Genomic DNA, 23103 nt, shown 5'->3' on the forward strand with positions numbered 1-23103 from the left:
ACAGGATTTTGAGAATTAACTAAAAGAAAGGTTGTGTTGGGTTAGTGAGAGCCCATTTGCCTCATCCACAGTAGAACCTCCCCTTGGAAGCAGTCCTGGGCCCAGAGTCCAATCTGGGTTTTTATACTGTGGCATCTGGATGTCTACAATGTGAATCTCTCGGGTTTCACATTTAGCTTATCTATGAACTATGTCATTTAAGTAGCAAGCTAACTTCCCCCAAGTTTATCACAACCAGCCAAGAAATAAGAATGTACAGATACTTTCTATTATGTTCTACTTTATTCATCAATATATCTTTGCTTTCACTGCAACAGGACACTTCTCCCATAAAATATGACAGATGTTAATACTGGCATATAAATACATTTGAACTTAATAATCTTTTATATACAATAAAAGTAGAATCATCCAAAGTTACCAAAGGGCAATAGCTTGCCTTTCTTCAAAGCAATATATATCAATATATACATATACACATATATATAAGCAATATATATATACTTATAGAGAGAGAATAGATTAGAAAACATAATTATTCTAGAACACACTAGAAATATTTTAAATTTGTCAACTAGTGCTAATGTTCATCAGAGCTGTAATCAGATAGGTCCCATACATTTTCTCAAGAAATACTTTTATTAGTATTTAACTTTACAGATATCAAATAAATAACCAAAAATACTCAAGTAATCATACCTGTTTTCTGAGACATATAGGTAAATGAACACACGATTCTGTGCCAACAAAGAGCATTTTACTTTCCATACATACCACCGATCATGACCACCTTTACACATATGGTGCTGAGGAAATGTTTTACTTTGTCCCCAAAGCATCTCACAGGACTTATTTTTTAAGTATTACATTATTTTTTACAGAGGAAAAGGTTTGATCCAGCTTATAGCTCTTTTTCTTTTAATCCTTGGTCTTTTTCTACGTTTGGTTCTTTTAGTGCTTATAACACATTTTTTCTTCTTTTTTAATCTGGGAAAATTTAGCTTTGGTGCACCATCTGTTTCATGGTAAAGTGCTTGTATTCAGCTTCCCAGATGGGTTGAATAAGAGAAAAAGGTTAAATGATTTTATTTGAATTCACACTGTGAGTCATCTGCCCTCAGCCCAGTCATGACAAAGTAAGAGATTTTCAAGTTTTTTTTTTTTCCTTCATTACACTAACTCTAAAATCACACAACTTTCAGTGGAGCTTTCTCAAAACAACAGAGTGGCAAATATTCTCAGTATTGTTGGACAATAATTTGTATTTGAAATTTATATCTTACAACTTTTAAAAATTGAAAAGTAAACGCTTCCTTTTACAAGAAGTTAAAACTTAACTTTTTCAATATCATTGCTTCCTAGCTGGTGTTCCAATCTCTCTTTTCTTTCCTGTCCAGGCCACCTTTTACACTTCTCCAATATTACTTTGTAACAACACCCCTTTTTTTCCTTATCTCTGCCAATGAGTAGGCAGTTTTTCCTACCAAAAGTGCACAGATCACTAGCTTTCCAAAGAGTGCCCGAAACCCATCTTTTTCAATAGTTTTCTACTCTAAAGTGTAAGTGCTTCAACACAGTTCCAGAGTTTGCAGAGCAAAAGAGCTCTCATTATAAGAAAGAGTGCAGATAGCAGAGGATGCTTGTAGGGATAAAAGAATGTGTATTGATTAAATTTATTGCATTTTAGTAGTATGAAAAGAGGGTCAAAGTTGATTTATTCAACCTTCAGTAAGTTTCACTTGGTGCAGAATTCTAGTCCAAAGACTCTGACAAATTCAAAAGAAGTAGAGATGATGACTGCCCTTGAGGAATTTGGTCTCTAGTAGGACCCACAAACAAGGTGTCCCCATTTAGGGCAGAAACAGATTATTTCATTAATGAACCAAATTCTGTGACTATCAATTTAGCTAAAATTTTATGGACTGAGTCTTTTTTACTGAGTCTTTTTACAGTCGATCCAATTATGTATTTTGATGCAGTAAAAATACAGGAAGTTACCCTACCCTTAGTGTTTTGTCCTAGTTTCTTATAACCATAAAGTTATAAGTTCTTTTTGATTGATGTGTGGACATATTTTAATATCATATATTTGAAACTATAATGATTTAATACAACTTACCTACTTCTTAAAGAATTTAAGAAAACTCTTACTTTTAGGATTAAGTTTCAAAAATATAAAGTAACTTTAGCATAGAGGGCTTACAAATGCATCATAAAATAGTATATATATAAAACCCAGCATTATGCCTAGCTCATCATTCATGAGACATTGAAGTGTAGTATTGATCCATCCAACGTTTCCACCAATCTAGAAAATCAAACTGAATATTTATGTCCTACAGAAGTTATTAATAATAGAAGCAACCTTAAAGAGACTGAACTTTCAGATTTATTTTTGTGTATATGAGGTTTCAGATGTAGCTATATCCTCACTGAGCTTCACCTTTAAGTATAATTAGTTGCTCAGTTTTTTCTTCCCAGATTGATTGTAATCTCTATAGGGAAAAATGATCTCTGCTTATTCAATACTATCTCTGCAGCCCTCTAGCCCAGAACTAGAATCTGGAATATTGTATTATATTTTGTCAAATTAAACTGCGTTGAAGACCATCTGCTTTCCATTTTAGGAGTTCACAGATTATAGGAGAGGCAATATTTTTAAAAATAATTTTAATCAAAGTAAATAAGCATTTTCTTACCAGTATGAATAGAGTTTTGCAAACAAAACAGAGCTAGGGTTACAGAGGAATTCACTAAGGAGAAGGCATGGGATGTGGGTCTTGATAGATGATTAGGGTCAACCAGGTGGAAGGGGAAGCAAGGTATTCCAGGCTGAAAGGTTGATTTTCAATAAATGGAAATGAGAAAAAGATCTCCTTTATCTTATTATCTTCCTCATCTAGCCAAAGAGTTGCAAAATGTTGAATACATTTCTTTCAATCACATACAATTCAGAAAGATGCCAGCATGACCAGATGGATGGTTTTCAGATTCACACTTCAGAAACACATGGTGCTTCTCTGAGGCAATTGTGTACTGTTTCTTTTAAAATAGCAGGAAGCATATGGGAACAGGATTGGATCTGTCAGCTACTATCAAAAGAATGGTGAAGCTTCTAAAATAAATTAAATCTAAACCTATAAAGTAACAAAAATTTTGATCGTATTTTGAAATTCTAAAGTTTTACATTTGTAATATATGGACATTTAAAAAGAAGAAGATCTACTTTTTCATGAAAACCACAATCCCTGCAGCAGCTGCCAAATCTAAGGCAAAAAAAAAAGAGAGAAAGAGCGAGAGACAAGGTCAGTGTAATGAGAAAGTCTGGAAGAATTTTATTGATCAGCCGTTAAGTATTTCTACTCCTTAACAGTATTGCAAATTCCTTTTTTGTAAGAAATGCACGTATAGAACATTTTGTCTGTTTCCCTCCAATATCTATTTCTTTTCTTAGCACAAACATACAAACAAACATAAAAGCAATTACAACTTCAAACACACATATGAAAACATCTGCTTTAGTTTAAGTAACTTAGGAATTATGGTTGTCCATTGCTTTCTATGAAGGCCTGTCTCCCTATATCCTGTTGGTACCTTTAAGCAAGTGTAGAGGTGAGTGGTTTTGCACCAATTCTAACCACGATGCTTCCATGAGTGAGTTTTATAACCAGGTCAAATCTTCCTAATACTAGACTTAAAATTCTACCATACTCTATGTTTTCTATGGCCGTTTATCTTTTCCCAAGTTATTATTATGGGATTTGGGATGATTAAACATCAAGGAGAGTGATTTCATAGGGCTGAACCCAAGGAATTAAAGGAGCTTTAGATAGCACACGTCTATTTTAAGACAAGTTTTTTTTTCAAGGAGGATGACTTTCTTTGCTTTTTATCCATGCAGAGTCCTTGATCCAGATAAAGTAAATGGTTGTCTGGTGGTTCTGAAGTCATCAGCTATCCTTCACTCGTTCAGGAATGTGCATTACTCTTCTCGACTCCCACATGCACAAAGCTTTGCTGTTAAAATCTGTTACATGACCATATAAATTTGTCAATATTAATTATGGAGCGGTGATATAAAAATAACACCATCTGTTATTCTTATTCATTCATTCATTCCATAAGCATTTACTGACTTCTGGGATAGCTGTTATGGAACATTCAAAGATGAATTAGATCTATATCTATATCTATGACTTCATAGAGTTTATAGGCTGCTGGGAGAACTGAGGTATACAAATAGCTATAACACAAGGATAAAGTGATAAGTATAGTTATCACGGTACAAATAAAGTGTTACAAGAGCTCAGAAGAGCAATAGGTGGCCGCAGATGTCTAACATTCATAGACAATCAGCTGATTTTTCTTTTCAGCATATTCTGGAAAATCTTTTGACACAGTCAAAAGGTATTAGTCAAAGTCCGCCAATGGAATGTGCACAACTAGCCTGAGATTTTACACCTTTACATGATACTAAATTGTCATCATTATCATCGTTATCATCCCATCATCCAACTCTTTCCTATACTTTATCATAACTACAGGCAAAACTGAAAGTGATTAAAAGATAGCATGTACTTTATTTACTATTTTTTAATGGAAATGCCTTCATTTCAAATCCTATTTTTATGTATCTGAAACACCAATAAAAGCTATTTTTAAGATATTTCAATAGTAAATATCTAAATATTTAAAAAGTTTTTGATATTGGTTTCAACTTACAGGCACAATGTCCTCATCATATTTGGTCATTAATGCCATTTGGTTATTAATAGATAAGCTCCATTTATGTTTTCAAATTTACTACTCTAAATTGCATTAGAAACTGAAAAGCTCAAAAGCTGTCATGCTAAGAAGCTGTGTAGCTCTTAAGTTAATGTAACTTAAAACTACTGAAGCATGTTCCTTGGTTAATTTCTTTGTACTGGGGCAAGCTGAGGTGTTTTCTAAAGCAGTATCGAATAGGAAAGAAGTAGAATTACTGCCAAAGGAACCAAGATGATAGAGAAATGGGCTCTGAGACTAGGTGACAAAGAAAGGAAATGGAAGAATAAAACCTGGAGGTCGATTCTGAAGATGATGAGAAGACCAAAATTTCAGTTAGTGAATAGATTGAGAAGACAGCTCAGAAAAAGGGGGTCTTAGAGTCTCTTCACATGCTGTCTGGTTCAAGCTGCTCAAGCTGGCATAGTAATTTGACGAAGCTGCAATGTTGAATCTATCTTCCTTTAGTTTCTGAATAAATATATTCCAGAGAGTCCTACCACCGAATATTCATGTAATAAATAATTGTCATCATCCATGCCATTTCAGTTTCACACTCCTCAGCATATTTCAAGAAATAATAAGTGATCATCAAGTATCAGAGCCAGGCTTAGCCAGCTGTTATTCTCCTACCATGACTTTGTAAAGGTATCACCTCTACTTCCCAGGTTCCCAAATCAAATCATAGTGACCAGTGAATTTGCTACATCAGAGGCACTTGCCAAAAAAATAAAATTAGTATTAGACTGATGAAAACTTTATATCTAAATTCCAACTTTAAATAAAGCATGCTCCACAGAAAACAATAGCTCCAAGCCTAGGCTTTGTTAGTAGAAAAAGGAGCATCTAAACTCTAAATTTCTAGTGGCTATGCCAGAGAAACAGTTCAGCCTTGCATATTCAATTATAATATACACAAAACACAATATCACAAAGTAAATACATGCTAATAAATAAGCTTGTTTGCCATAAGTAATGATTTAATTATTTGAGAAATAGGGGAACTCGCATTTAATAAATTTACTTTAACATCAAGTGTTTCATTGACCAGAATGTTGACCAGAATGTTATCGCATTCCACAGGTTTAAGCTCCCATCCTAAAACACAAATGGGAAGCCAAGTCCCTTTGCTTCCAAGAATATTGGCCTCTAGGTAGCAGAGGATAAAGAATAAAAGAAAATAAATCTTTATATTAATAGCACAGTTAATACTGACTTCTGGAGAGATGACTGAAGGTCTTTCTCCCTTTCCTCACACTTGTGCATCTCAAAGTCACTCATGGGCTTTGGTGGAAAGTCACCTGCCCTGTTCCCTGCTGGTAAGGTTCCTGTGTTGGGAAGAGCCATGGACACGCAGCAGTGGACATGCAGCAGTGGACACCCAACAGTGAGTGTGCTGTCCCTGCATATCTCTCTCTCTCTACACGTTTGTCTTTTCTGCACTTCCAGATGGTAACTGTGTCTCCAGTATAATGTATTACACTTCACTGAGTCCTAAAGTCAATTGGATTCCCTTTACTGAACTGTCTTTCTCCAGGGCCAAGTCTATTTCGCTTTCTCATCCCCAAGATTCCTAGGACAGTGCCTTACATACTGTAATTAACAGGAGAGGGAGGTGCTTGTTAAATTCAACTAAGTTGCTATTAACTGTGTTTTAAGTAGCTGCCAATGTCTTGTGGGAGAATAGTTGGTTCCTCCACCCCTGCCTCCAAAACTCACCGTATGAGATTACTGAATGTCCCACACAGTTTTGAAAGCTCAGGAAGCTGACTTTGTCTTGTGGGCACACAGCCGCATTAATGTAGCCCAAGAAACCAATGAGTAAAATCAAAATGTCAATGTATTACCTTGCACTGAAAAATATGCACTCACCCCTCTCGGCTCACATTCTGACTCAGAGCACTTTTTCATCATATTTAGCCTATAACATGATAGAAAGGTACACAAATTGTCTTTACTAGTAAGACTGGCATTAATAGGAAGAGGCAACACATTACTATAATTTAGGTTTAAACGACATGGTTTCCAGTAACCCAGCTAGTCTCTTAGGATTGTTTCCAAGGAGACAGTATCAATTATGGTTTGAGGAAAAAAATATTTCCAAATTAGAAAGAACTTTTATGGGGATTTAGAATTTACTCATTTGGTCTCTTTCTGTATGACTTTCTACCTAAATTAATGACATTTGTCTTTTCTTATTTGTTGCTTAATTGAGATTTTGTTCTATTTGAAGAAAAGCCTTCTAATTTTAGTATAATGACCTGGAAAGTAGGCATCATTCCTAACATAATAATGACATATAAGTTTTTATTTCAGGTAAATGAAAAATTATAAGAAGAGTTTTAAGCAGTAAGATAAAAGTCTGGGAGAGGGATATACCTTTGTGGAATGCATTTCTATAATTGCATCTGCTCTGCAGCTTGGATAAAGAACTAAAGCACATAAACATTTTTAAATTTCCACAAATTAATCATATGAAATATAGAGACGTATAATTTTATCACTAATTTAATCATGTACATATTTAAACAATATCCAATCAATGCCTTCTACCAAACAAGTACGCTCTCAGCAACAATTTTATGATATAGTTATTAGAAGTCCTCCATGCTATCAAAACTCTAGGTCACCTTTGATAAAGAACGTGAAGAGAGTAATATTTATTCACTGCCCCACCACCTCCTAGTATATCAGTCATTTAAGGATTTAAGGTTAAGGCTTAACTAGAAAACAGACAAACATGTTCTTCACTAGTTTCTAAGACAGGAACCTCATGGAAGTTATCTAAGATAAATGTTATGGTCTAAACTGTGTCCCCCCACAATATTCATAGGTTGAAACCCTAATCTCCAATGTAACTACATTTAGAAATAGGGCCTTTAGGAAGTAATTAAGGTTAAAGGAGGTCATAAGGGAGAAGCCCTAATCCAGTAGGACTGGTGTCCTTGTAAGAAGAGAAAGAGACCCCAGGGATGCTCAAGCCCAGAGAAAAGGCCCCATGAAGACATTGCAGGAAAGCGGCCATTTGCAAGTCAGGAGAAACCTACTCTGCCGGCACTTTTTCTTGGGTTTCTAGCCTCCAGGACTGTGTGAAAATAGATTGCTGTTGTTTAAGCCACTCATTCTGTGCAATTTTGTTATGGGAGCCCTAGAAGACTCATACAATAATGTAGCAGGCGCTTTTTGAGGAGTTTGTTCAATTCGTGCATCCCCTTTTGCTAAGAGCTATCCCTAAACAGAGTGGATCCCTAAACCTACATATGTACTGAAGGATCTTGGCCTCATGGTTACAGAGGCTCAGATCTGTGGTGGATTCCCAATAAAAGTTGGTGCCAATTATATTTTTTCTTCTGTGAAATTGAGCCTGGGAATCAGAAGTGCTCATCTATCTCTAGTGGGGCTTGGACTTGGGTCTACTAAGGTGGGTTTTGTGTTGTCCCTGTACATAGACTATCCCACGTGATCCACCTGCTATGCAGTGGGAACTCCCTTTTTTTTTCAGTGAGTACTTACTAGGTGCTAGATACTGCTAGTTTTGTACATACTAACTCATTTAATTGTTACAACAACCCCTGAGAGAGAGGTTTTACAGATGAACAAAATGAGTCACAGACAAGTGAAATAGGTTGCCTAAGATGAACAGCTGGTAAGTGGTAGAGTGAGTTTTGAGTCAGGCAGCTCGGCTCCAAAGTCCAAGTTCTTACCCACCATCTATACCGCCTCCCTCTTTGAAAAGGAAAGGGGAGGGGGGAAGGGAGGAAGGTGAAAAGGGAGAGGAAAAACTCTCCTGAAACAATTTTTTTTTCCGGAAGTTCCTTTACATTCACGGATTTAGCAGTAAAGCATCCTAGCTCTTTGCAAACGACACTGAAAATCCACCATCGGCAATGACCTAGACCCACCTGAGTCGCGTGCTGTGGCAGTGCTGGCAGGACGCAGCAAGCGAGTGACAATGGCAGTCTCCCCTCGTTTCTACCTCACAGCAGCTCTTGGATCCCCCAGATCTCATTGCTGTACAGCCTTTTTTCCTTTGTGCAATGACCATCAACTCAGGCACGACTGGATGAAGGCTAGGAGGGAGGCTGCAATTGGGGTGTGAGGGGAGACGGAAGAAAGGTGTTGCTGGGAATAAAAATGTGAGTCAGCAGAAATCCAGGATGGAGCATGCCCACACATTTCAGTACTTGGGAATTTGGTAATTGAGATAGTTTCTAGACATATTCCTGGAATGTCCAGAGTCTAGCTAAGGTTTATCTGATTAGTCAATTAGTCAAGCTTTGAATGCTGTCTCTCTGGAGTGCCCTCCTCCCATTTGAGACCCACAGCTTTTAACTGAGAGTTTGGAAAACTTTCTATGTGGAAAACCCAAAATGCCTTAAGACACACTCATTTTTTAACTCATTTTACCTTTGAAGTGTTTTACTAAAAAAGAAAAAAAGTAAATGATATAAAAATCAGATCCAAGTATCTTTCTAAGACTAAATATGTAAAATTTAATTTTGGAGACGTGATAAACTTATATCAGGATGGATTTCTTTGTTAACATACTGTTTCATTGTACTCAGTAATTTTATGGCTTTCTGTTGAGGCTCTAGACTAATGTTACAAAGGGACACTTACACCATGCTTTTTAATACAACAAGTAACAAATCTGTAAACTGAGAAATGTCAGTTCCTCATGAAAAATAATAACTTTCAAACATCTGCAAATGTCAACATATTGAATTTGGAAAGTGAAAAAAAAAAACAAACATATTTGTAGGACATACTTGCCTAAACTAAGGGTCCCCATGAGTCAGGGGAAAAAAAGGAGGGATCTCTCACCCTCTTCCCTAAAAAGAACTTAGGCTGTTTTTTGCCTCTCACTGTGAAAGTGCCAAATAAACCAATTTATGGGTCTAATAGTTCATCAAGAGCCTGGATAGATGTCCATCTTTATGGAGTTGGAAGGAGGTAGAAACATAGAGAGCGAAAATGCGAGTGTCTTCATATTATTTGAAGAAAGAAGAGGAATAATAAAGGTAGGCTCAAGACCTGAGAAGTAAATTTAAATTATTTGTCAAAGTAGGACAGCTTCTGCTGAGCTTTCCAGTTGGAGAAAGCCTGGAGATTTGTTCAGGCTACTGGAAAAGAGTCGGTTTTTGTTGTTAGGGGTGGTTTGTTTGTTTATCCCTGAAGCTTTGGGACATGCAAAATCAAGTTATACACTAATGGCTTCTTCTTTTCACATAGCTGCAAAGCTTACTTGAGTTTTTTTCAGCCAGCGGAGGGCATCCCATATGCTCCCAAAAGTAGAGAGTGATTTTGAAAATAACAATGAGAATCTCAGATCATTATTTAGATCTTGTTTGAACTGAATTTGGATTAGTTGACGTCTTAAAGTCTCCCCTCACCCATCTGTATTTCCTTGTGATATTACATAGCAGCTACTTTATAGAATGTTTTTTAAAAGACTGCCCCACTATATTTTCAATTTGGAATTTTAATATCTCAAGATAGAAAAAGGATTGCTTGTCTTCACATACATCATATTCATATAAATTTTTTATCACAACATTCCTATCATCCTTCTGATGCATTTCACATAAACTGAGCTTAACCAATATTAACACCACTAATGATGAAATATGTTTTGTAGCGTCACAGAATTGACTAGAGCCCGATTGGTTTTAATTATGCACATGATTGTCATCTAAAAAGAGAGTGGTTGGGCTTCCCTGGTGGCGCAGTGGTTGAGAGTCCGCCTGCCAATGCAGGGGACACGGGTTCGTGCCCTGGTCTGGGAAGATCCCACATGCTGCGGAGCGGCTGGACCCATGAGCCATGGCCGCTGAGCCTGCGTGTCCGGAGCCTGTGCTCCGCAGCGGGAGAGGCCACAACAGTGAGAGGCCCGCATACCACACACACAAAAAAATTAATTAATTAATTAATTAAAGAGAGTGGTTGAAGGGAGAGAGAAAAGAAGGCATGTGAAATTATGAAAACCCAAGGCTATTGTTAATTTCAGTGCATTTTAAAGTCTTCTTTCCAGGCCATACCTGAAGTTCTAAACAGCCCCCAATCTGACTCCTCCTTTTCTTGAGTTACAGACAATTGCATTCCTTAAGAGCAGTGACTGTCACAATGAAAGAGAAAAGGTTCTCAGGAGGAAGTAGCTGTCAAGGATGGCTAGACTGGAAATTTTACTTATCTTGACAGCAGTTTTGACTGTAATGGATTAACCTCCAGGATTAGTGTTTGCCTACTTTCACCTCCTTCTACCTCCCTCTCTTTTGAGCAAATGTCTGGATCCCTGTGATGTCGTTCTATTGTCTGGAGACATTTTTGTTTGTCACAACTGGGGGGGGGGTGCTACGGGCATCTAGTGAGTGAAAGTCAGGAATAATACTAAACATCTTACAGTGTATAGGAAAGTCCCTCCCACACACACAAAATTATCTGGCCCAGCACATCAGCAGTGCCAAGATTGGGTAGCCCTGTTTTAATTCCACCTTATACATCAGAGCATGCGTGTCAACTTGAGAGCAGCACTTATTTTGCCACAATAAGTGCTCTTGTCATAATTTTGCTCCTTTAACAAAAACTAAAATGGACAATATATCCTTCTGTAAAGGAAATATACTTCTGTGCTTAAATCTTCCTGAGTGATAACAAATAAAATTACGTATAGCCCAGGAAGAGGCCCAAGAATGAAAATTGCTTGCCGCTGTTGGACAATAGCAATTTGCAGCTAACTAAGTCATCCTTGGCCCAGGTTGCATGTTATAATTACCTGGAGAGATTTTTAGAAGGCCTGGTGCCAGGGCCCCGCCCCCAGCAGATGCTGGTTTCATGGGTCTCAGTTTGGGCCTGGGCTGTGGTGGCTGTTGGAGCTTGCCAGGTTATTGTAATGCACAGCCTGAGATGGGAGCCATTGATGCTAGCTGTGGGCACCGCCACCATGGCAACAAGTTCAGAAATTCATTGGAGGGTCCAGCTCATTGGAAATGAGCTAGGTAAATAAAAGTTTCAGGAGTTTGCTTGGTGTTCTAACCTTATCCGTTTTCTCTAGATGGCGGGGGTTAAAGAGTGAACCCCAAGATTTCCCTAAGGTCTATCAGTACCTGCAGGATGCCCAGAGAGAATCTAAACTCTCCAAATCTAAAAGCAACACAGCCTATGAGTGCGAGATGAGTACACTGGTGTAACTTTCCACGTGTGTTTATCCTTTCTTCGCGTTGCGCTTTTTGTGCCGCATGAAGTACAGGCGGAACTAGCTCAGCTCTTGCCTCTTAGGTGCTATCTCAAATAATACATTCTCAACAGTGAGGATGGGATGCTATTTACAACCAAAATACAAGGGACCGCAAATATATTTCCAAAGGCTAATGTTTCTTCTCTTTCTCTTCCCATAATCCCCTGGAATGGAAAGAATGTTTTTTTCCCCTTTACGCTATTTCCCTCCTTCCAAATGCCAGCCTCTAGGCTAAGCCTTAACAAGTAAACGTGGAGATTGTTTCTATAAATTTGGAGGACCCCATGATGGAGGTCTTCCTGGTGCTATTGCTGAAATGTTAAGACTAGTATGTGCCCATGTGCAGGGAGGGGTGCTGTAGAAGGAAGCAGGTGAAGTAGGGATTTAAACATTCCCAGCGCTGCTCTCCCTAGAGGCTGCCTTTCAAGCCCATTACTTTGTCATAGGATTAGGTCCCTGTTCTGTCCTATCCTGAAGTGCTAAGCTTGAAACTACACAAAGGAAATTTTACTTGAGGGAAACAATTTAAATGAACTGGTTTAATATTTGCAAAAATATTATTCCTGTAATAAAAACATGTACATACACTGAAGTTGAGTCGGTCAAACTCAAGAACTGTAGGCAAGCGTAGTTGTTCAATATTAATTCCGGAAAGCACCAGAGTATTTAATAATCGCTATTTTATTTGAAGGGAGATCTATACCAAGTGCAAAGTGTAACATATACAAATCTGATATGAAACAATACTGAGTCAGAAATATTGCTGTCTCCTCACAACCCCAGAGAGTGTAGCCCTTTGTTTAGGATGCCGTGTCAAGTCTGTCCGGTCATCTCAGGATACACTAAGAGTTGAGAAAGCCAAGTATCAAACCAATGAGTACGAAAGTTCTCTCAGGGCCAGCTGACTCTGTTCCCATTATAGCCTCTGCTAGTTTTAAGGCAACTCTCATCAGGAACTTGAAAAGAATGGGATGGTGTGAAGAATTCTATCACATGTTCTATCCGAGATCTATCCTGAAAAGTCATCAGGAACTTTTATTCCTTCAAGTAACTATGCCAGTCTAGTTACGTATCATGGAAGGTTTGGTTAGAAGAGGCAGTCAACACAGAACACAGAATTGCAGAGACCAATGAGACCCGAGAAAGTGTTGGTCCATACCTTTGATGTAGTTCTCATAAATCAGGAAGAGAAAAATGATTGTCTCAGCTTATTCTCAAACTCTAGAGAATAAGGAACATACATCCTCCTCTGAGAACCCAGTCTCTTGACTGACTTTTAGACATGATGTGTCTGGGTCCTTTTAATTTTTTATTTGTCAATATCTGCCTGTGAGCTGTGAAAAACGAGAGTACTAGCAAATCACTATACCTACGAGAGAAAAATGCAATCGATTAATAAAAAGAAACAACATTTTGAAGTCAGACAGATCTAAGTTTCAATAATGATTCTGGCACTTTCTAGCTGTTATCTTTGGCAAATTCTTTAACATCTCTGAACCTCAAGTTATTCAACAGGAAATAAGAAGAATTGGACACCTACCACCCAGCATTGCTGTGAGAATCACAGGCAGGGCACCTGGCACAAACTCGGCCACAGAGACAGCCTTCAAAAAATAGTGGCTGCTCTTGTGACCCTCACTGCATTCTTCTCTTGCCCACAGGTTCTACTTCCTTTACCTCCCTTCCAAGGCTCCTCGGGTCCTCTGCTCCGATAACAGAAGTGGGGTTTGACCATGCAGAAATAGGACTGGGTCAAATGACCCAGAAAGAATGAGAACAATAACTGGGGAAACTGGAAAGTGAATATTCATTCATTAGGAGAAGGAAAATAAGAGGGTTGATGGGAACCGCAGATTAGAGTACTAAAACAATATCTCCATGTATTCCCTGCTCACTCTATGATAGAACATTTCATAGCTCTTAAGAAGTTCCAATTTTCAATTTTCAGGAGTGAAAAACAATATTGTATCTTTAGAGAAGTTTACCTTTAGAATTTCTATTAGAATTTTCCCTCTGATTGGATTTTACTTCCTAGTTTTATGTTTCAGTATTGTATGATATGCTACTGGAAGCATCTTTGTCTGTTAAAAAGTGATAACTTTCCTTTGTGACTGTCAAATTTGAGATAACTGACCTTCCACACTTTACTAATTACACATGTTTGGTTTGTTACTTGATAAAATTAGGATAACAATACTTACAACCCAAAATTGTTGTAAGGTTTACTTAAATATCTAAGTGTATATAAAGCTTGGAACATGTACTTGGAACATATTTAGTATGTGCTAAATAAAATTCATTCACTTCCATCTTCATACAGTGTTTTTACTAACTGCAAATGATTTGAAGAAAAAAAGGTAGAGATGTATTAATATTTCTTCAAATCCATAGTGCAAATTGTTGGTTTATCTTGCAGACATCCCTATAACTGAGAACTGCCATTAACTTAAAAGAAAAACTCTAAGAGAGACACGACGCTAAAATTTAGTATTTTGCAAGTATAATCTGTCACAGTATTTGAGATTTTCTCTCTCAGTAAGTTCTGACTAACTAAATGTATGGAAGGCTATTAAAGTTTGGATTCTGCAAAGAGAAACAGCTTTCAAAACTATCTTCTAAATTCTCCTTCTAAATTATATCTATTCTGGGGCAAGAAAAAAAATCTAGGTAAGCCTGAATTTTATTCTAAAAGGAAGCTATTTTCTGTCCTTTAACTTAAGTCTCATAGGAATCAATACTAAAGTCAATTAAGAGGAACTCTATTTGGAAACGAGCTGAATCCCATGTTTTGGAAAGAGGCAGTCGTCTCTTCCGCCCCCATGGATGGGGCTACCACAGCATTTTAACCCTTAGTGAGAATTTTGTTCTGGGAACAGGGAAAGGACATACCTTATACCAGAAGGCACGCTGAATATTTTAAGTGAATTCAGTGCCATATTTCTATGCAAACACTCACAACATAACTTTTATTCCAGATTAAGTAAGAGAAAGGCAGAGGCATTGTTGGTGAGACACAGTGGAGTTACTGTTCAGAATGTATAATGGCTCCGGGGCTGATTAGGAGAAAATGTGTCCAGTTCCGGGACCCAGAAAAGATAATAGTCATCAAAAGTAATTCCAGATGTCCCACATAAACAAAATGCATCTAAATGCAGGTACTGGGGGGTGGGGAAAGGGGGTGAATGTGAAAGTCATGCCTTCACTTTTTAATTCATCTTGACATCTAAAGGTGGTTGGTCAATAAGGGCTCGTGCATTTAGAAAGGGCATTAGTGGGTTAAGTACATTATAAGGCTAGGAGATCAAGACTGATTCTCTTCTAGTTCTGTGGAAAATTCAATTGCCAGAATATTTATTTTAAATGCAAAAGTTAATGCGTTAACCATGAGAATAATAGCATAGAATTTTCTCTTGCATTTTTATTAGAAACAGCTCAAGTAAATACGCCTCAAAAATAGAGCAAATATTGCTTTCAGCATGAACTTATGCCTATTCCAAAACTGCCCTATGTTAATTAAAGTTGCAAAAATACGTAGTTTGCAGCTTTAAAATTATGTATAAGGAGAGACCGAATAACATGATGGGGACATCATTATGCTAACACGTTGGCTGAAAATAGAAAGAAAGAAAATTCTACATATGGTTAAGGTCTCAACAATCTATTTTTAAAGACGCTGGAAGAAAACATACAAAGTGTTCATAATGGTTGCCTTCAAATGGTGGTATCACGGTTGAATTTTTTCAACTTTATATTTCTATTTCTGTATTTCGTATAATCTACATGTTTTATTTTTACAGTCCTTGGGGGGAGAAAACAAACGTTCTATGATATCATAATATAGAAATATCATATGCATATTTCTGTTTCGTTAGAGGTGACATTCACATCCCAAGGTTCTAGCAGCACTCTATCTTTTTCTTTTCACTTGCTAAATTAATCAAATCATGCCAAGATGTGTTTTTTTCTAAAATCTCAATGAGAATTTTACTTTGAAACAAGGAGCTCTAATTTTTTCCCCCTCCACCCTAACACAGCGTTTGTGCTTTTTCTGGAATCCAAATTAGATGCCTTCAACAAACTAATTTCAAAGGCGGTAGAACAACAGCCTCCATAGAGCCTTTGGGCATCACAGTCACTGTTACTTTAAGAGTAGAATTCCACCTCCCCCTCACACCCACATACTTGTCCTCTCTTTGCACAGCAAGTGCCAAGCAGTGACATCTACTATAGTTTCTAGGACACGATGGTCTCTGCTATACAGGGGGAAAAAGGGAGAGAAAGAAGGCGGGTGGTGAAAGAGAGGGAGGACAAACCCAGCTATGTTCCCAGAAGATGAGTCACTTCCTCGCAATAATCCTGAGATGCTGTTTACGGCTGTGCTGCTGATAGGCTGCCCGGCTCGGTTTCTCAGCAGAGCGGCGGGGGCAGCCTCCCCCCTGGCTGTCCATTAATCACCAGGGCCTGTACCCAGTACACACAGAGTGGGAGTTCTGCCTACGAGTGGCCTCTAGCTGTCTCCAGCTCAATGAAATGACCCTGTGTGAAAACTTGTTTTATGAGAGATTGGTTGATTTGTAACTAAACTACTTCCTCCGTTATTTGATAAGCTCAAATATTTGCTACTGATAGTCTGAGAGTGTCACATTTATTATCCTATTTCAGTGGTTGCTTAACTCCTTTGGAACTGACTCTATTAACCCTTTGAGGGACAGCAGGGGGTTTTATTGGACCAGCTTCTATTTGCTTCCACCAAAGCCAATGCCATTTTTCAGGCAGTCAGTGTGCATCCACTATGACATGGGGATCAAAGAGAGGCCTTTCTTTTCCAAACCAGAACACAGACAACTGTAGAAACAGGGGGTTCTACAGAATTCTCAGGGGCAGGGGCTTCCAAGGCGACCGTGAAAAGGAAGGAGAGGTATTCTAAGTCACTAACGGAAGTCTAAGACATCCTGTGCAGGTTAGCTTTCTGAAGTCACAAATTTTAAGTATGTCGTGATAACCTTCTGTCGTTTCTTAGACCCTCCAAATATCATGTGTGCAGGGCGTGCTGTCTGAAATCCCACAGCATTCTGCATTTTGAAACTTGGCCTTTTGGAGTCTGAGCTCATTTGCATTTGGCAAAACTTGATTTCCTGCTTCTACAGAAGGGAGACGGTGGTGAAAGCCTTCACAGTCCTCCTTCAAAGGGCTCAAAGGGCTTTCGGAACATATTAAACTATGTTTCCAAGAGTTAAATGAACCAGAATGAGGCAGATTTCATTTGAAACGAAAAAGAAATACAGGCTTTGTTACATGCAATACACTTGAAAAACCTAAATTGAAATCTCTCCCCACATTGAGACTGTTTTTCAGTTTTCTCGCTCTCCGATCTGCTACACAGAGCCCTCAGTGAAGGTAGAAGAGGCTAAGGAAATAACCACTTATGTGTGGCAAAATGTTCCAGCCTTGCAGAGATTTTCCCAAAATCATTAGACCCACCAAAACGCTTTCCATTGGCCGGGCCCACACCTTCCTCATCAGATTTTCCACACTTCTCGACTCCAAGAACTGTCCATCTGTATTTCCTCAGAGAGCCAGTCATTTGTAGCCAAAAATCTGAGTTTACTCTCATAAACCAGAGATCTCCTTGACTGTCAACCAGAAAAGAAAAAGAAAGAAGAAAAGAGTTCACCTCTTAACTCATTTCCAGAAGGTCAGATGGTGAACACCCTTACATACCCACCCCTCAAGAAAGGAGCTGAATCGAGGGCAGCTACGCTCTGAGGGTGAAGCAAGGTGAACGTGAAGAGAGCCAGCCAGATCTGCACCACCGTGGTGGTGAATGGCAAGGCGGGGGGGTCAAAGGTTAATTGGTGGATCCCACCTCTGGTCACTCTTTGGCCCAGTTCTCAGCAGGTGGCCTCCTGGTGTCACTGCCCCAACTGCCTATCAGTGGAACAAAGACTGGCCCTGAGTGATGGTCTGAATTGTCCCCGGCAGTGGATTTGTATTCAGAAGCAGTCAACTACTGTGTTGAATAGATTTTTATATTTTAGTGCTCCCATCTTTTCCTTCACCCTGTTTTTGTTGGTTATTTTACGGTGGTAAAAATCACATGAGAGCTACCCTCTTAACAAATTTTTAAGTATACAGTACAGTACTGTTAACTATAAGCACCATGCTGTACAGCAGATCTCTCGTGATGACTGAAACTTTGTACCCCTTGAACAGCAGGCAACTCCCTCTTCCCCTCCGCCAGCCCCTGCCAACCATCCTTCTACTTTCTGCTTCAATGAAGCTGACAGTTCTTGGTACCTCATATAAGTGGAATCATGCAGTATTTGTCCTTCTGTGACTGGTTTATTTCACTTAGCATAATGTCCTGCAGTTCTTCCATGTTGTGGCATGTGACAGAATTTCCTTCTTTTTATGGCTGAATAATATTTTATTATATATATAATATATATATATATGCATATATATATCAGTTGTCTCTATTATAGCTCACATTTTATTTATCCATTCATCTGTCTATGATATTTAGATTGTTTTGCCTATTTTGAATAATGCTTCAATGGACATGGGAGTGCAAATATCATAAATCTGATAAGGGGTTAATATCCAAAATATACAGGGAACTCCTACAACTCAATAGCAAAAAAACACAACTAACCTGATTTTAAAAATGGGCAAAGGTCTTAAATAGACATTTCTCCAAAGAAGACTTACAAATGGCCAACAGTATAGGAAAGGATGTTCAACATCCCTAATCATCAGGAAAATGCAGTTCAAAGTCAAGATGAAATACTACCTCATACCTGTCAGGATGGTCATTATAAAACAACAACAACAAATGTTAATAAAAAGTGTTGGTGAGGATGTAGAGAAATTGGACCACTATTACATTGTTAGTGGGACTGTAAAATGGTGCAGCGACTGTAGAGAACCGTTTAAAAAATTTAAAAATTGAACTACTATGGTTCAGTAATCCCATTTCTCGTTATTTATCCAGAAGGATTGAATTCAGGCCCTCAAAGAGAGATCTGCACTCCCAAGTTCATTGCAACATTTTGGGGTTTTGTTGGTTTGTTTATTTAGAAATTCCTTCCATGCAGACTTTACATTGTATCAAGTGAAGTGAAGCGATGATGGGCTGGAGCTGGAGAAAGAATGGAATTGGGTTCAGACACCTAGGCTTTAGTTGTAACTCCAGCCTTTACTGGCAATGTGACCTCCGGTAGGTCACTTAAATTCTGGGGTCCTGATTTCCTTTTCTCTAAAAGGAGTATGATCCCATCTACCTTAAGGGTTGTTCTGAGAATTAAATGGGGTGACTTGGGTAAAAGTTTTAGAAACTGCAGAGCACTAGGCAAGTGTCTGTTGTAACCTGAATAAACAAAACAAAATTCTGCTTATCTTTTCCCCCTCCACAAAGTAGAAAAAAAAAAAATCTGCTTTAGAATGTGTGTTTTCTAGCTTTCATCAATTCTGGATCATTAACTGGGTGATAATTCACCTGTCATGTGTCTTTTTGCCATGTAGATACACAAAGTATTTTATTCTTTAAAAAAAGAAAAGAAAAACAGTGTATAAGAAGGCATTTATATGTGTGTATGTGCATAATATACTAATATATTATCTTAGATGAAACTGTCAAAAACTGTGTGCCCATCCTTATGTAATAAATTGATTTTCAAGGTAGTTTCTAAAATATATTTCTATGTTAATCAAAAACATACCTGGGGCTTCCCTGGTGGCGCAGTGGTTGAGAGACCGCCTGCCGATGCAGGGGACGCGGGTTCACGCCCCGGTCTGGGAAGATCCCACATGCCACGGAGCGGCTGGGCCCGTGAGCCATGGCCGCTGAGCCTGCGCGTCCGGAGCCTGTGCTCCGCAACGGGAGAGGCCACAACAGTGAGAGGCCCGCGTACCGCAAAAAAAAAAAAAAAAAAAAAAAAAACTGTACCTGATAATTGCTATTACTTATCCTCAACCTGTGAGTCACAGGTTCCAGGATAGAAGACTAATCAAGGTTGAAATAGCCGTGAGATAAACAAAAAGCTCTGCTGCTAGTCGGGCACTCTGGCACTGAGGGTCCATTGCCCACCTGTGCCGAAGGGGAGGGGAGGGTGATCTACTCTCCCAAGATGACGCCCTTTTCTTCACAGTATACCTTTGGCAGTTCTTTTGTGTTACCCATTCCACCGTTTTGTTTCTGTAGCTCAACATACCACATCAGTTCAGTGGCACAACAATGCTTACTAAAATGTCAAGACCCATTGGATCTCCACACGCGCGCACAGCTGAAGTTAATTTCCTGCACAAGGTCATATTACTCTGCTAGCTTGTAGTTCCTTCCAAGGTCTTTAAGTTGCCTTTTAGTTCCCAGTGCCTGATGCGTATGAGATACTCACATTGAAAAGGTTGTTTTTGTTGTTATTCTTATACCTAAGCCTATATTCCATGTCCTTGAGGTGAACTTGACACATCTCTTAGCACATCGTGATTCTGATGCCCCTCAGCTCTGTGTCCTTTCTGGTCTGTGATTCTGTAGAGTCTCAGGACAATAGCTAAGGTTTGGCATTAAACTGGGTCTGGATTTAAATACTGACTTTTCAATCTATAGCTCTGTGACCTTGAGGAACTTAATCTCACTGAGCTTCAGGTTTCTCATATGTAAAATAGGAATAATAATACCAATTGTTTTTGTGAAATTTTATGTAATGAGGTTTGTAGATCACTTAGGCCAGTGCAGGGCACATGAAAGATTTTATTATTTTTCTTTCTTTCTGAAGCATACATTCTTTTTTATTATTTAAAAAGCCATATTATGAGGAATGACACAAAATTCTCATGAATTTTAAGGTAAAATGTGAGATTTGAAAGATGGATGTTTTATACATACTCTAGACTTCTCTGGGCTGTGCTTTCAAGTTGTCACATATTCATTTTTATTTTCCTCTGCTATTTCAGAGGAAAATTTTAAGAATCACTATGCATTAGCTGTGATTTTACCAATTATAAGTGATAGAAACATCAGCTGAATCAGGGAAAAGTGAAAAATGGGATTTAATAGTTCCCATTGCTAAAATGTACAGGGGTGGAATTCAGGCAGAGCTGAATCCAGGATTCTAACACTACCATATGATAAGATTTTAATAAGCTCCTATTATCCTTACTTGAAGATTTTTTTTCATTCCTTATTTCTCTAGTCAGGATTAATTTATTTTTCCTCCCTCTTTCTGACTCTCTTTTTTTCCTTCTGCATCTGTGTTTTTGCTAAGAAAGTCCTGTAAGATCTTAGCAACTTTGACTCACAAGTGTCATCTTTTTTGAGTTTGGTTTAAATCTCAACTTTCCCCTAAATGGTCCTGCTTGTTCCATTTTTATCATGCTAGCACTAACTTAAAAACCCTTGAGAATGCTGAAGAAAACTTTAATCTGAAAGTGTAGTCACTGCAGTGTTAAGTGGCAGGTGTAAGTCACAATCTTCAATCAAGAAATTAAGGAGCCAAGATGCCTGCTTTTTTCTCTTTTCTTCTTGATCTTTACACCGAGGTGGTGAATAAAGGATAGATTTAGTGGAGAAAAAAAAAAAAAGTTAAAAATTTTTAACAATGACCACTATCTTAAAACATTATTCCACCTGATCTAAAATATTTCATCTGTACGCATTTGCATTCACTTATATTTTACTTACATTTTATCAACATTACCTGCCTATTTCCTTGACTATAGAATGAGTTCCCCAAGGGGACAGAAGTATCTTCTTTATTTTCACATTTATTTCTAAAACTTAGCACGGTAGCTGGCATAGAGTGGGAGGTTAAAGTAAGTGAATATATTTTATTTTACCCCCAAATCATAAATAATATCTTTAATCAAATGTAATCACACATTTTCAAAAGTTATTTTCTATATGATGCTCTTTTAATTGTGTAAAATAGGTAAATTAAAATATGGAATGTATGAATATAGATATGTTTTCTGTAAAGAAAACAGTAGTAAATTTTTCAGCTTTGCAGCCATACAGTCTGTTGCAACTAATCATTGTAGTGGGAAAGCAGCCCCAGACAATACCTAAGTGAACGGGTATTGCTATATTCCAGCAGAACTTTTTCTACTGAAACAAGTTGCAGGCTGGCTTTGGCCCAAGGGCCATGGTTTGCTGACCCCCGTTCTAAAACGAAGCAGAAGGTATGTGAAGTAAACTTACATTCTCTAGGGTGACCTACCATTAACGTTGCCAGAGACTGAAAGTTTCCCAGAACAAGGGACTGTCAGTTTGAAAAGCAGGACAATCCTGGGAAAACTGGGATGAGTTGGTCACCCTTCTTTTACCAGATCTCATTCATTCGTTCATCCAACTGTTCATTTAACATTGAGTAGCTACTAACATTGAATCAACACTCAAAGTTTCAAATTAAAATGAAACATTTACAGTGCTCTGCTGTATCTGATGATCATATAACATGTAATTTTAAAACTAATTGTAAAAGGCACTATTTTTACTTTATTAACTTTTAAAATTTGGACAACTTTAACATGAACAGACTTCAGTAAATATCAACATAAAATAATAGGATATTACTCGAAATTTTAAAAAAGCAGTGTAACAGTAAAAACTTTTCAACTTACATCATATAGCAGTTCTTCACTTAATTAGTTTCACTAACACATGTTTTATTCAGGCAATAAATGATGTCTTCCTGTCATAAAAATCCCAAATTAGACTTCTTTATAGGGAAGAAATTCGAAGAGGTTGCCAGACATGCTTAGGAAAATCCCAGTGACTTCATGATTCATCATTTGTATTGAAAATTAGAAGGTGAGAAAATTGAGAGGAAAAAAAAATTTTACTAATAAGGATTAAAAACAAATGATTCATTTCTTAAACTTTTTTCAGAGGAGCAAATTATAGCCAAATCATAGGCCTGACAAACCATAATTAAGGCAGAAGAGGAATTATGGGGAATTGAGAGGTGAAGAAGGCCATGTTTCAACTTAAATATCAATTTCATTTAACATTGTTAAAATTGCTCTTTCCTGCTACAAATTCTTTCAGTTTCTGAAGTAAATATTTAATGAAAAGGGAAATGGAATATTAGAAACTACATATATAA

Source organism: Lagenorhynchus albirostris, chromosome 18 (assembly GCF_949774975.1).
Source record: "Lagenorhynchus albirostris chromosome 18, mLagAlb1.1, whole genome shotgun sequence".
NCBI lineage: Eukaryota > Metazoa > Chordata > Mammalia > Artiodactyla > Delphinidae > Lagenorhynchus > Lagenorhynchus albirostris.